The 16,330-nt window shown below is 39.6% G+C and overlaps 1 long non-coding RNA gene across 1 annotated transcript in view; it reads left to right on the top strand.

Moving 5' to 3' along the window:
* Positions 1-9,332, top strand: part of LOC107128853 (uncharacterized) — a 31,031-nt gene extending 21,699 nt beyond the window's left edge. Inside the window, exon 3 of the long non-coding RNA XR_001488591.3 lies at positions 9,288-9,332. This is a non-coding gene — a long non-coding RNA (uncharacterized lncRNA). The remainder of the gene's footprint in view (positions 1-9,287) is intronic.
* The last annotated feature ends 6,998 nt before the right edge of the window (positions 9,333-16,330 follow it).

The raw sequence follows: 16,330 nt of genomic DNA, 5'->3' as shown, positions 1-16,330 counted from the left end.
ATGGTTTGGGTGGGGGCTCTGGTCCATATCATCTTTACTCTAGATTGTCAGAGAAACTATTCTCTGGAGTATTGCTGACTTTCTAGCAGAGAAAAATGAAAAAAATAGCCAGTTTCATGAAAGATCTTAAAGCTTCTGCCCAGAAGTGACATGCGTCAATTGTACTTATATTTATTCACCAAAGCAAGCCACATAACTCTGCTGGATACAACAAGGGAAGAAGTATGTGATCCACCATGTGTTTAGGAGGAGCACCATGGTGGAAAGATTATCCTAACACAAAAATATAAAAATAAAATATAAAATAGAAGGAAGAGCACCAGAAAAAACAATGAACAACACTGTTGTCTACCCCAGGTTGACGTTAAAGGTAGAGTAAGGCATTGACAGGTGAAGGAAATAACACTGTTGAAATGGAAGGATTAACATGAGTAAAGAAAGATGTGAAGGGTACGTGGTATGGCCCAACCAGAGTACCTAAAATGGACACATGGAAATGAGCTTAGAAAGCCTTGAACATTGAGTATTTTGAATTTATAACATGCGATGGCAGAAATAATTTTTAGAGTATTAAAAAGTGTTTTCAGTAAGGTGATTTAGATATAGTAAATAAGAAATTGGAATTCTATTATAATAGAGGAGAGCGAATGGAGGTCTAAACTAGACAGTGGCAGTGGGGATGAAAAAGTGGAGGCTGCACCTCTGGAGGTCCAACGGATATGAGATGAGAATAAATAGTGATAATTATTCCATTTTCCTCTGCCTTGGTTGACTGGAAGAATGATGGTGACATGTCACAGGGCACAAAGAACCAACTGGGGTAAATTGATGTTTGCTTCTGAAAATGCTGAGTTTAAGGTGAAGGAAGTACAAGGAATAGAGACTCAAAAACTATTGTATAACACCTAAGAACAGAACCAAAACTGGAGTCATAGATGCTAAAATCAACATCCAATAGGTGACTTTTGAAGCCATGGAACTGGATGAGGTTGCCCAATGAGAGAGACTACAAAGTTAGAAGAAAAAAAAACTGGCTAGGTACGGAGGCTCACGCCTGTAACTCCAGCACTTTGGGAGGCTGAGGTGGGCGGATTACCTGAGGTCAGGAGTTCAAGACCAGCCTGACCAACATGGAGAAATCCTGTCTCTACTAAAAATACAAAAAATTAGCCTGACCTGGTTGTGCATACCTGTAATTTCAGCTCTCGGGAGGCTGAGGTAGGAGAATTGCTTGAAGCCAAGAGGCAGAAGTTGCAGTGAGCTGACATCGCACCATTGCACTCCAGCCTGGGCAACAAGAGCAAAACTCCATCTCAAAAAAAAAGAGAAAAATGTTGAAGATGGAACTTCGGTGAACACCTACATCTGGGGACCATGCTGATCATATAAAAGCTAATAAAGAAAACAAAGAAGAGTCTGTCTGAGACAGGAAAAGAGCACAAGCTTCAGGAGGAGAGATTCAAGGGGAAAAAAAAAAAAAAAAAAAAAAAAAAAGGAGTGGTTCACAGTGGCAAATGCTGCCAAAGGGACACATAGGAGGAACTGTGTCCGAATGTAAGATGAGACCTGCCAGTGGTCCTCTGACCTTATATGCATTGAATCAGCCTGAGAAAGGGGCCAACACAGAGGAAAACAGCTGAGTGAGACAGAATCTAGAGAGAAAAGCACACATCCCTGCCTCTAGCTGGGCTTGAAGCAAGATCTGAGTGTGCACTTTTCCGTTATGTGACCAAATCAACTCCCTCTATTAAAACTAGTCAGAGTTTAGTATTCCATCATTTGCAACTAAGAGTCCTAATACATAACATCACTTAAAGCCATGTACACATCCTTCTATATCATAGGTGGGATTTTAAAGAGCTAACATTTATTGAAATCTGTGAAGTCGCGACAATGAGAAGGAAATTCAGAATAGCATTGAATTGAACATTTGTCTTTCCTTAAATTATTAATGGTTTCACTATATGAATAGGAAAAATGTTGCAATAAGGTAAACATCAACTTTTGAATCATCAGTGTACAGTCTTCTTTGAGATACAGTTATGGAGATAATTAGTTGTTTTCCTCAGCCTTTAAAAAAAAATGGCATTGCCACAAACGAAAGGATCGTATCTTTGATCTTTTTAAAGGAAAAAATTTCCATCTTTATGATATAACTGCAAGGTCCCAAGATCTAAAAGGATCTTTACCCATACGGGCTGCATGGGCTGGTCTTCCTTATTTGTTTTTGGATTAGTTTCCAATTGACATCAAACACAGCAGCAAGACCCTTTTCTCTTTTGTGTTACAAGCTGCATCAATTTGTGAGTTGTAAATACCCAAACTCTCTCCTGAAGATTTAGCTTAACTAAATTGTCCTCGGGCAAGAGATGAGGAATTCATCCTCTACTTGCAGGATTAAGAAAAAAATTAGCTTTCAAAAGGAGCAGGAAGAAGCTTGTCCACAATAAATCACTAGCAAGCAAGTGTTCTGAAGGGGGAAAGGTTGATATTAATAGAGGCAGCATTTTTCTTTCAGTAGAAAAGTTCTTTCAGTGAATTTGGGACTGACAGCCTTCAAAACTAAGGAAGTTAAGGATTAGAATGGCACAAATTTAAGAAGAAATATTACTGTGTTTTATATACTTGAAGATGTTTTGTCCTCTAATTGGGAGGTAGTTACATTCAAATGTCCAAATTGTCTACAGCATTTGTAAACTCCACATATCTAAGGCCACAGTTCACTTTTTACTATATGTAAAGGAGTTTGACTGATCCATTTAATTATCAATGGGAATAAAAGTATCAATGGGAATACAAATGTGGCTTGATAAAGAGATGGTCTTTAGACTCGGCATATAATTATACAGAAAATTTCTTAATGCATTATCATATATTAGAGAGAAAAAGGCGATGGCCCGGGGACCAGAAGACTGGTTGCTTGCTACCAAATTAGAAACTTGGATAAATTAGCTAATCTCTCAGGATCTCAATTTCCTCATCTGTTACAGGTTATTGGGGAGGATTCTATTGAGACTTTGGCTGATATTTTAGCTACTATTGCTATGTAACAAATTATCACAAATTTACTGGCATAAAACAACATTTTATCATACAAATGCATTCTATGGGTCTGATATTCAGGCAGGGCTCAGCTGGGCAATTTTTTTGCTTCTTGGGGCAATTGCCAAGGTCTTCTCAGTTGGCAGATGAGATGTCCAAAGAGTTCAAGACAGCTTCACTCACCTTTCTTGGCAGAGATGAGCTCAGTCTGTCAACTGGAGTGCCTGTACATGGCTTCTTTAGCATTGTGACCTCTCTGACTTGCAGATTTTAGGGTGGTCATACCTGTTACATTGCAGCTGACTTCTCCCACAGCAAGCACCCCAAAAGAACCACATGGTTCCAACACAGCAACCTTAGAAGTCACACACCATTCTTGCTGCTCTCTGTTCGTTGCAAGGCTGCTCAGATTTAAGGGCAAAGAATACCAATTCGAACTTTTGATGAGAACAACATCAAAGAATTTTACATCCACAGTTTAAAACCACCACACCTACTGATAAGGTTCCAGAGGTTATATCTCATCATCATTCTCCGACACACTGTGTCCACTCCTGTATTTCATTCGTTCATTCATTCATTTATCAAGTGTTTTACTTCATACTCTGGGTCAGGAATAGTGGGTAGCCTATCAAAAAATTGACTAGCAAAGCAGAAACATAATCTCTGCTCTCATATAGTTTATGGTCCAATGCAGGACACGTATATTAATCAAACACAGGCAAATATACAATTATAAAATCTACTACAAGCCACAAAGGAAAAGTACAGGGATCCCTGGGTACACAGCAGAGAGACCTGGCTCAATTGAGGTAAAGGGGAGGCTTGCCTGTGGAAGGAATGTCCACTTTGAAGTATAAAGAATGGATTGGAGCTGGGTAGGTGAAGAGTATCAATATTGGCCCTAAATCTTGGTCTCCTAATTTAGAAGAACCCATTGTTTCCACCCGACTTCTTAGCAGTCATTCATTTCAGAAGGTATTGATATTTGATACTGAATATGTAGCCTCTGATTATTTGTTTTTGCCTTCTTGGACCTCTACTAGCTCCCTACTGTCAGCTGAAGAAAATCAGTAGGTTTAGTATGGCACTGAAAGCCCTTCATTTGCCGGCTGCGTCCTAACTTCTGGCCTCATTTCCTCCATCCATTTTGGATTCCATGCTCCAGCTACACCAGCCTGCTTGCTATTCTCAGAGCATGCATTAATTTTCATGCCTCTGCACTTTTATTCTCACTGACCTCTCTTTCTGAGATGTGTTTCCTCTTTGTCTCCACCATTAAAATGCTATAATCTTTGCAGGTCTTGATCAAGTGCCACTCCATTGTGAAGGCTTTCCTGATTCCAGGGCATAATTACTCTATCCTCAGCGTGTTCTCTATAGCTCTTTACTGATACATCTTTTCAATTCTGCTTCGCTGTCTGTTTCTTCACTCCTACCAGATTTAAAATCCTTGAAGACAGGAACTGTGTATGAAATAGGCCTTGGCCCTGCAAAGTGCCTATCACAGTGTTTTCCACATAGTAAGTGTTCAATACTTGTTTGGAGAATGAAGGAATGAATGAATCATGTATACTTGGCCCTCCCTTTTTACTTTCTACTTTCATGGATTCAATCAGGGGTTCTACTTTCATGGATTCAATCAACCACAGATCAAAATATTTTTTAAAGCAAATGAAAAAAATACAACAATTAAAAATAACAGAAATAATATAGTATAACAATTATTTACATAGCATTTACATTGTATTAAGTATTTTAAGTAACCTAGAGATGATTTAAAGTACAAAGGAGGATGTACCAAGGTTATAGCATATACCACTTTTATATAAGGAACTTGAGCATCTTCTGATTTTGGTATATGTGGGGTCCTAATCCTGCCCCCTTACTGAGGCACAACTGTATATCATTTTGAAGATTACAGGGCTATCAAGCGCAGGGCCATTTGCTATCTTTTTGCATGCTCAGCACTTAATGTCGTGGATGGTGTCCAATATTAATATTCACTGTAAATAAGCTGGTAGTATTTCATATGTGCATATTTTAAAGACCACTGAACTTACTAGGTATTTTTTACACAATACTGCTTACATTTTTATGCACTTCCACTAAATTAAGAAACTCTTTGGGTCAGGAATTGTGCCTTCTCTGTATTTGCACCTTTATTCTCCCAGATATTTGTTTTACATATAAATTACTGATGTAAAATAAAAATATTTGTTAGCTGTTTCTTAGATTCAAAAGTTACTCAGATACTCTCACATTTATTGATACATATCACTGTGCTAAGCAATATGGGAATATGGTTCATATATGCATACATAGTAGAATTGTGTAAACATAGTTTGTTATGGATTTGGATATGCTCTGACGGAAGTGATATATTTTGGGAAGTAATGACCACATCCAGCTATCCAGCAAGTCTTTGATATAACTCAATAATACTTAAGTAGGTCTCAATCTTGTCCTTCAGTATTGCCATTATACAAGTGTTTTTGCTGTCTTTATTTGCATATTGTTTTTATTGTATTTGAAGAGGATGGTAAGGGCAACTCTGGGTGGAGTGGTAGAGCCAGAAGGCTGAAAAGAGAATTGAGAGTCATAAAATCTAGACAATTAGAGTCAGAGGGGCTAGAAGATGACAGTAGTGGGTCCAACCTCCCTATTCCACAGATGAGAAAACAGGATCAAGTTCACGCGCTTGCCTTTGTACCCCATGGTGCTCAATCTTTGGGAGCCTGCAATCAAAAAGAAGACCTCACAGGTGAAAGGAAGCAGTTTTCCGGCTGTTTTCTTTGAAGGGTCTCTTCTGTTTGCACTGTTCCAGAACACACCTGTTGGATTCCTGTCAGAGCTTAGCAAGTGCATGCTTATTTATACCACCAATGACATCATTCATTCATCTTAGAAGCCACAGTGCTCTCCCCCACAGGTTCTCAGCAGTTACTAAGATGTCCCCTGATTTCATTGACCTCTGTGTGTCTTCAATCCTTGACCTTTAAGGCTCCCTGGTGCCAGAATGTCTGCAGCTGTAGGATCAAAGACCTTTGGGGGAAAAATCCATTCTCAAAAGAGAGGAAGATGGGGTGAGTTATTAGGAAAACCAGCTACATGCCCCAGAGCCTTTGTTCATCTGGAAAATGCCTGAACTGTATTCTGAGTATAAACATCAAGCCCTAAGACTGAAACACAACACAAGTCAGAAACAGAGTTGATATTAAAGCTCAGGTCTCCTGCCTGCCAATCCAGAGCCACATTCTGTCTGTCTTCTAAAAGAACTTGATGTGTCTCATACAAAGTACGTGCTCAATAAATATCTTTGAACTAGATGAATGAATGAGGTGGCATATAATAACAGATACAAATACAGCAAAATTTTCAAGATAAGAGCAAAAGACAAAGCGGTAATTTAAAAGTAAAAGACAAGGTTAGACCTTTTAGTGTACGTCCTAGAATTAAATCTAAATTCGGTTTCCAGCTTCCTGGCAAGCAAAGCAAAAAGGGCAATGCACTGGACTTGACCAAGATCTCATTGCATAAGAGACACAGCACTCCAGAGAATCACATGTTTTCCTCACTTTTCTATCTCTGGGAGAAATGAGTCTTGTGGGAAAACTTCTTACTATACCAAAGTGTTGTTTATGTTTTAAGAACATGTGAAGATTCTTCCTTGGTGTACAGCCAAACTGCTTCTTTGCAGCAATTTAGTCCCCTTCCCAAGTGTTGGTTGTTCAAAGAGAATAAGTCCATTTTGGTTACCATTCCCCTGCAACTGCTGTTTCCAAACCTCAGCCAAGATCCATTGTTTAAGTGGAACCTCAGAACATTCTCAAAATATTTGGTAAGCACTCTCTAGTTATAGATGTCCTTCCTCTGCTAGTCTTACAAAGCTAGATGCTAGGATATTTTTGCAGTCTATTATACTTAGCACAGTTTATAATCCTTGGCTCTGTTATCTCAGGCACCCCCTTAAGAATCCCTTAACAAATAAAGTAACCTGAGTAGAATAAAGTCCTGTTGATTGATCTGAGCTTTGCAGTGCACTCAGCCCAATCTCACTTTGCAGCTCTCTGCTCTGGCTCCCTCCTGCCCAGGCCATCCATTCAGTTTAGGCATTCTCTGCTATTTATGGCCAAGCTCCATATTTTTCCTCCTGTTTTTCACTATGTCTATGATAGTGTCCATCTTTGTATCTGAAATCATAATTCAACTTTGAGCATATTTTCCTGATGAAGTTTGCCAAACAAAGCACGTGAAAGCTTGTACACATTACATTCACTTGAAACAGTGACACGTATTTCTTTTAGTCCCAGAATGTTATACATTCAATTAACTGGCTCCTTTGTTTTATGGGTGAGAGAATGGAAACCTGAAAAAGTAAAATGATTTGCTTTTCAGTCCTTATCCTGGTAAGTATTTAACCTGTTCAAACTACTTTGTAATGTTTACTTTTATAATATCTTTATTTTGTGGACTGGGAGATTTCATTTCCCAATTCATTGCATCTTGACCCCTGGCTGGCATCCTGCATATTCTTGTTTTTTGGGGGTTTTTTTCTTTTTTTTTTTTTTTTTTTTGAGACAGAGTTTTGCTCTTGTCGCCCAGGCTGAAGTGTAGTGGTGTGATCTCGGCTCACTGCAACCTCTGCCTCCCGGGTTCAAGTGATTCTCCTGCCTCAGCCTCCTGAGTAGCTGTGATTACAGGTGCCCGTCACTATGCCTGGCTAATTTTTGTATTTTTAGTAGAGACAGGTCTTCACCATGTTGGCCAGGCTGGTCTCGAACTCCTGACTTCAGGTAATCCACCCACTTTGGCCTCTCAAAGTGCTGGAATTACAGGCATGAGCCACTGTGCCCGGCATGCATATTCTTAATTCTTAATTCTTAATATATTAATGAACTAAGTGAAATTAAAATTATTTTATATTCTATTTCAACCTAAGAAAAAGTGAATGAATTAATCAATTAGGGTCACTTTAAAGTAAAAATGAAATATATAAAATATTTTGGTCACTTGGGTATTTCAAGGCAGAATTGATAACCTAAATTTTTTCATTTTTCTAAATCATTTTTATCATTATAACATGTCAATTATGAATACCTTTCTTCACCTACCAATTCTGACAACTTTTTCTATTGAAAATATCTATTTTTTTAATGCTATGATTTAAAAAAATCATCATAAAGACTCTATCCTCATAGGTAAATTATGTCTTCTAGGATGCCGAATGGGCAATGCAAGTCTTATTTTTATGAAGTAGATTTATAGAATAGAAAAACAATGCAGTCTTTGTAGGAGCTTCTACAAACAGGAGATGTGAGAAGCATTCAAAACAAAGATGGGGTCATCTTTAAAAATATAGGAAGTTTTGATCTTTCTCCTTGCCTAGAGCAAGGTGAAAGGGTAGAGTCTTAAACTAAGTCTGATCTGTATATTTAAGTTAAACAACACTTTTAACGTGTATGGGCAAGCAGCAGCATTATTCAAATGGTAAAAAATACAGGCTCCAGATTTTGTAACTATACGAATATATCATTCAAAATAAATACCTTTTTCTCCCTCCTAGGTTTAACTATAAGAAAATGAATCCTTAAAAAGGAATGATTCGATGGTGTAAGAATGCAAATTTGGCAAAGTAATAAAACGCTAGTAATTCTGGACATTTTACATTCCTGCCTATAACTGAAAGTTCTGTACTTCTTTCTAGGGTTGGTATGCTTCCCAGCCTTATAACCACTGATACTTTTGACAGATCTTGGAAAGAGTGACTCATTTATGAAGACGCACAACGTTTAAGAAAACAACCACAGGATAATGAGGGAAAGGTGTGACGACTAGGCTTGTGTTTTGACTAATCTTGGGGAAATGTATAAGCCTTCCAGATATTTGCTAATTTCTCCAGGAGAGAGCATATTTCTCACTGCAAGGTCCATCCAGTTACTGTGAAATGATTTATAGAAGCACTCTTGATTCGTGAGGGCTGACACCTAGCCACTCAACTGCCATAGAGAGCTTAAATCTGTTTGGCAAACCTAGCACAATGACTAGAAACATTGCTTAGATATATAAATCTATCAAAGACATTAGGAATTTACATTTCTGAAGTCATAACCGTTTGATTTTTTTTGCAATAGAAACTTCTCACCCCTGCTTGCTCTCGTTCACTGAAGCAAAAGTGTCTCAGTATTTTGTTTTGAAATGGAAAAAAAGTGTTAAGGAGTTGTTCTCTTCTGTCATGTTTGCAGTTATTGCTTGATGGATTCTGCTAACTCCCAGGAGAATCCAAGTGGGAGGACAAGTAGAAGGAACAAAGAGTCCAAAGGCTGGAGCCCTCAGTTCATTGTTTATGGAACATTCCTGCAGTCCGCAGAAGGGGCACGGTAAGTGGACTAGACACCCAGTTTCAGGCAGCACTCATCTGGCACCCAGACGCTGGAACAGAGGTATGAAGCAGAAGCCCGGTTATCTAAACCCAGTGATAAAGGCAGAGATGGAGAAGCAAGAGTGGTTTGATGTAGAAGTCTCAGCATGTTGACTTGAGCCCTTAAACTCTTCTGGCTTTGATTCAGGTCTGTAAACTGGTTGTTAAGGGCTGGGGCAGGTCCATCTGCATATGGAGTCCAAGTCAAGGTCTACCATATGGGAGGCCAGTAGTGTCACTACAATTGTGCGATTTGCACAAAAGCACCTGGCCAGGCTGAAACCTAGCCCAGAGCTCCTGTTCTCCACATCACGTGCTTCACACAGCCTGTGTTGTCTTATCAACAACACCTTTTCATAAATCTGAAAAGATTCCCTATGTGCCCGGAGTGACCTGCCAGGAGGCTCATTTTGGCCCAGGACTCACAATCAGGCAGCTCCCCAAATTTGTACTTCTGGAGATAACCCCAAGATATGTTATTCCTACAATCAAAGATATACTTAGGATTGAAAGCAGGAGACTGGTTCATTGTTCGCTGAAACCTATGCCCTGTTGTAAGACCACCTATCACTTGTGGTGTAACATTTGTGTGAATCAGAAAAAGGCAGATACAGCCCTGCACCAGGTTTGGCAATCGTGAGCCAGATTTTAATCCCCACTCTTCCCCTTGGTCAACCTGCACAGTCATACCTGGTGACTCTGCCTATATGTCACTTTAAAAAAATAAATCTGAAAACTATTTTGTAAATTGCGAACTTGTATCATATATATTTTTTGTTGTGGAGTGTTAATTGCTTTAATAATGAAAAATCCTTTTTATAACTATGTTTTAGCATACCTTCATTTAAAAATATACCAGGACTATAAAAAAAAAATGGAAGTGGACTTGGTCTCTCTCTCTCTCTCTCTCTCTCTCTCTCTTTCTCTTTCACTTCACCTTTGAGAAGGCCCAGCCAAGGAAGAGCAAGGAAGGAGGTTGGAGCTGGAGGCTTGCAGGCTTGACACCTTCCACTCCAAATACTGGACCTAACGGAGGCTGCCTGTCATCTCTAATAACTTTTCCTCCAGGAAATGTCATTGCTTCATTGCATTGCAAGAAAATGATGTCATAGTATAGGACCCTGATCCGTTTCCTGACTTTTAACCTGAGTCTCATAACCTTTTTCAGCTGTACTGAACCCAGAGAAAATGAAACACATCGAAATGCGAAGGCCAGCACATCTCATAAAGGCCTTTGAGGCCCCAGGGTGGGGCTAACTTATGCATATATATTAATGATCAAAATACAGTCTTGTTTGGGTGTCACATCCTGGATATGGCATGGACCCAGTACCTAGGAAATGGAAAGGAAATAGGCTTCAGGATGTGTCTGTAATTTCTTGGCAGAAACCCTTCCTTTTCCTATATTGGGTTTAATTAGTAGTGACAATGTTAAATTTAATTAGGATGGCTTGCATGTTTTTTCTTCTGATGGTGGTTTTTGTTGTTAAACTCCATGTGAAAATTAAGAATGGCCCCTGAACTGATATTTGAAATCTTACATACTGCATTTGTGTCTCCACATCTTAGGACTGGTTACAAACCCAGCCCAAATGACATTATGGAGCTATTTCCTGGAATGTCAAGGGCTGAAATTGCCCTGTCAAGAATGAGTCTGTTCTTTCAGGGATTTCAGAAAGCAAGGGCTCAGATTGCATTCTTGCTCTGTTATTATAAGTTTTTCCTGGCAGGAAACCACTGGGTCTCAGATAATTTGCATATATCCAATGAGAGTGATCTACTGTTCTATGGAGGTTTTCAAGATTGCATGACAACACCGTGGAAGAATCTCATATGGGGAAAGGGGATTTTTTCCCCCTTTCCCTAAGCCCCATTTTAAATAGTTTCCTTCCCACAAGCTGATGTGTCCACATTCAAAGAGTTATAAGTAACCCAGCCCATTTTCCTGCCTTGGCCTCTGCCACTAGTTCTATAATATCAACAGCCACACAAAACTGGAAGCAAGTTGTTTAAAGTAAAGGTGCTTATTCCTTCCAGTCTGTAAAACAGACTTTTGTGGCATATGAAGGCAAGAAATAATCTTTTAGTTCTTCCAGGCAAGGGCATAGCTAAATGACTCCTCGTTTCTTTTTTTTTTTTTTTTTTTTTTTGAGACGGAGTCTCGCTCTGTCACCCAGGCTGGAGTGCAGTGGCCGGATCTCAGCTCACTGCAAGCTCCACCTCCCGGGTTCACGCCATTCTCCTGCCTCAGCCTCCCGAGTAGCTGGGACTACAGGCGCCTGCCACCTCGCCCGGCTAAGTTTTTTTTGTATTTTTAGTAGAGACGGGGTTTCACTGTGTTAGCCAGCATGGTCTCGATCTCCTGACCTTGTGATCTGCCCGTCTCGGCCTCCCAAAGTGCTGGGATTACAGGCTTGAGCCACCGCGCCCGGCGACTCCTCATTTCTTGTTAACTGTAAGGGCAAGAAATACTCCCACATATTTAGTGATATCTGAATATAATTTTTAATGTTATACATGGGATTTCAATTAACCTAAAAGACATGGTACTGGACTACTTCGCTTGGTACCATAAAAATTTTGTATCTGTTTGGAATCCTCAGAACTGTGTACAAAAAGATTAAAATGTTCAGATAATGTACTGACACATTTGAAGTCCCTACTTGTGTAATCACCAGACCCAGGACTAGATATTTTATTACTCCATTAAAATGACAAATAAACATGTGTTGACTGAAGAGCCAGGGGCTGGGAGGCACTTACAGGACTTCCAGACACCAACAACAGGACTTCCTTTTATGTCACAGGAACCCAGTGGAGAATGACTTAAGTAACTGCATCATGCTCATATTATTTGAGCATTCCTTCCCATTATTGGGTGCCCTGGTTATTTATTTGCTTACATTTGCTTTCTTATTTACTTCCCACTCTGTTCTGAAGAAATTTAAGGTGACCGCTGGGCATTTTATCAAGAGTTGGAGCTCTGGCCACTATGGCATCATTTGTAGGACCAGCTGTGTGCCTTTGAACATATCACTTAGCCTCTCTGAATATCGGATTTTTCATCTGTAAAATGAAGGTATTTAACAGTTTTGTGTCTAGAGTGTTATACATAAATGTTTTTCTCAACTTGTTAATTATCAAATGAATGGACTCTATGTAGACTGTTATTCAAAGGCATCCAATAAATGCGTAGCATGACTCTATAACACTACACGCCAATTTTGAGTGCTTATGGTATGTTGGACTTTCTGCTCTGTGCTTTACCTATGGGGTATCACTGAATTCTCTCAGCACACCTGTGAATTAGCTACCCCCATCAGCTCCATCTGACCAGGAGAAAACTGAGGGGGTACCCTAAGATCACAGAAGGCCAGGATCTGGATTTCTGGGCCAGGGATTCCTCATTCCAAAGCCCCACCCACTTTCTACTATAGGACATCGGTGCATCCCAAACTTTAGTGTGCATCATTGTCACCTGGAGGACAACTTCCTAAACCAGATTGATGAGACCCAAGCCCACACTTTCCAGTTCATGCAAGTTCCCAGGTGATGCCAATGCTGCTGGTCTGGGGGCCACAATCTGAGAGCCACTGCATTATGCTATAAAGAACTACAGTTGCAGGACCAAGGCATGAAGAATGCAAGAAGCAGATCTTTAACCAAATGAAGAAAGAACCTGGACATTTCGAGCTACTCAGTAGCTGAATGGGTTGCCTCTTGGGAATGGCTGAACTGTAAGGGGCATATAGATCTTGGGACATTTGATGAGAAGTTAGCCTAATGGGCCTTGAAGGTGCCTTCTAACTATTAAACCGTCATGAGTGCCAAAGACAAGAGACAGAGAGTCTAGGAGGGAGGGTCACACTCCCCATGCAGAAGGCCCTTCTCATTACGGCACAATTCAGTGTTTTAACTGTGCTTTGAAGATTTTGAGTCACTTTGATAATGGCAATGAGGAAAACCTGAGAAAAACGTTTCCTCAATTTAGGTAATACAGAATTACAGTTTAATGAAACACCACACAAGGAACAAGAGAAACTTAAAGACAACATTCATTCACTGTACATTTATATTTCAAATTTTAACGTTTCTATAACAATAATATAATTTCAATTTTTATGTCATAATATATAAATCAGAAAAAAGTTAATTTCAAAAGGCTAAAATATAAAACTATTGAAATTTTTATTTTATAAGGACATAGAGGGAAAGGGTTTACAGATCAAAATGATTTTGTAAATATTTCAAAATAAATATCACATATAAGGCAAATTTAGGAGGAACACTGCTCCAAATTTACTGTCCATTCTTTCGACCCTAGGAAAAAAAAAAGAAGTGTTTATTTCTATAGTTTATCAAAGAAAAGAAAGTGTCACTTCTGACATTTAATTTAGCCTTTTTTTTATGTCATAGGAACCCAGTGAAGGATGACTCAAGCAACTGCATCATGGTCTTACTTAAGGATTTAAGAGGAATCAACAGAGAACAAAATTGGTGGTAGTGGTGAGAGGGGGTGGCAGAAAGATATAAAAAAGAAATATATGTGTAATAAAATAATCTGACATAATCATAAAACAGGAAAAACCATCACTTTTGTTGGTAGGCCTAAGGAGGTGGGAAAGCTCTCTGTTGAATGCTCTGTTGGTCATTTGCTGTTAGTTTTGTCTGGTTTGGATTGGGTTGGGGCTTTCCAGAAATTAACAGAAGGTTAAAGGGCACTGTACAAAATCTTTGACTGTGAGCCAAGAATTTAAATTTCATTAGGAGTAAGGGGAAGGAATATTTCTTGAGCACCTGTCAAGCGTATGCCCTGTGTCAGACTCTTATGAGAAATCATATCCTTTTCATTCTTGCAACATGTGAGGTAGGGGTTATCTCCATTTTATAAACAGGGAACCTTAGGCTCAGAGAGGTTTGCTATCAGTTTGCTCAAGGCTAGTCAGATGATTAGTAATAGAAGAGATAATAAAACCTCAAACTGTCTGACTTCAGACGTGCCACTGCACACCAGGTTCTCTATGTCTCATAAATAATGGTGAAAACAATTCTTCTCCAACAAACCACTGCTCTTCGGCATGGAAATGCAAATCCACTGTTTCTCTCTACCCTTTCCTGGAGAATTCTTAGATTCCATAGTACATTCCCTATGACATGTAAGTAGATTTTAGATTTGAAATACTCCTGCTGTAAGTTTAGGTAAGATTTAAGCTATGGCTAGGAAGACATAAAAATGAAATTTAATGTTGCAATCTGCTACTCTTTTGACCCCCCCACTCCCCATCTGACCTTTCCTGGTCTCTTTTATTTTACACTGCACTTACCCTCTTCTAATACACTGTTTAATTTTTTATGTTTATTGTTTATTCTGTGTCCTGCTGCTGGAAAATAGACTCCACATTTTTTGTGTTTTCTTCATAGATGCATATCAAGTTTCTAGAAAAGGGATCAGCGAACTTTTCTGTAATGGGCCACATGATGAATATTTTAGGTATTGTGGGCTAAGCGACTTCTGTTGCAACTATTTACCTCTACCATTGTGGTGTTAAAGCAGCCATAGACAATGCGTAAACAAGTGATCATGGCTACGTTCTAATAAAAGTTTATTTACAGGCACTGACATTTGAGTATGATATAATTTTCATGTGATGTAAAATTTTTAGTTTTTTCTTTCCCAATTGTTTAAAAATATAAAAACAGGCGAATGGCAAGTTTGGGCCATTAGGCTATAGTTTAGCAACCCCTGGTCTAGAAAATCATACCTGGTACATATTAATAGTATGTGCTCAGAAAATAGAATTTACTGAAGTTGCTCCAATAATAAACATTATATCCCATTATCTCCCTGAATCTGAGACTAGCTCCCCATCCCACGAAACAGCCAGCTCAGGCAGCACTCCAATGCATCCCCCAGGTCTATGGGAATGGCTGCTGCTGCAAAGCAGGACTGAATTTACTAAGACACAAACTGTTTGCACTAGACTAGACCTATGAGAGTACCTGACCAGCACTTCCCAACTGCTGTTGGCCACACCCCTGGGACACAGAGAAGACCTTCTACAAAGAAAAGTTATTGCATCGTTAAAAGCTTTAGAATGTCTTTTTAATTTCAATTTAAACGTTAATAATAAACCAATTTGCTTTTTAAGAATCCTTTGGGGCCGGGCGCAGTAGCTCACTCCTGTAATCCCAGCACTTTGGGAGGCTGAGGAAGTTGGATCACAAGGTCGGGAGTTCAAGACCAGCCTGACCAACACGGTGAAACCCCGTCTCTACTAAAAATACAAAAAATTAGCCAGGCATGGTGGCGGGCGGCTATAATCCCAGCTACTCAGGAGGCTGAGGCAGGAGAATCGCTTGAACCCAGGAGGCGGAGGTTTCAGTGAGCCGAGATCGCGCCACTGGACTCCAGCCTGGGCGACGGAGCCAGACTCAATCTCAAAAAAAAAAAAAGAATTCTTTGGGAACATCAGGGTGGGTGTTGGTTTATTTCTAATCTGAACATTGTTTTATACTACAACTGTTTTAAACTATCGTTCATTTTTAACTGTCTTCTTTGCCTAAATCATATAATCATCATGGTATTTGTTTGTTTTGTAATGGAGTCTCACTCTCTGGCCCAGGCTGGAATGCAGTGCTGTGATCTTGGCTCAGTGCAACCTCTGCCTCCCAGTTCAAGTGATTCTTCTGCCTCAACCTCCCGAATATCTGGGAATACAGGCATGTGCCACCATGTCCAGCTAATTTTTGTATTTTTAGTAGAGATGGGGCTTCACCATGTTGACCAGTCTGGTCTCAAACTCCTGATCTCAAGTGATCCACCCGCCTTGCCCTCCCAAAGTGCTGGCATTACAGGCGAGAGCCCAT

The sequence above is a fragment of the Macaca fascicularis genome, chromosome 2 (assembly GCF_037993035.2).
Source record: "Macaca fascicularis isolate 582-1 chromosome 2, T2T-MFA8v1.1".
NCBI lineage: Eukaryota > Metazoa > Chordata > Mammalia > Primates > Cercopithecidae > Macaca > Macaca fascicularis.
This window is presented reverse-complemented; position numbering and strand designations above follow the sequence as displayed.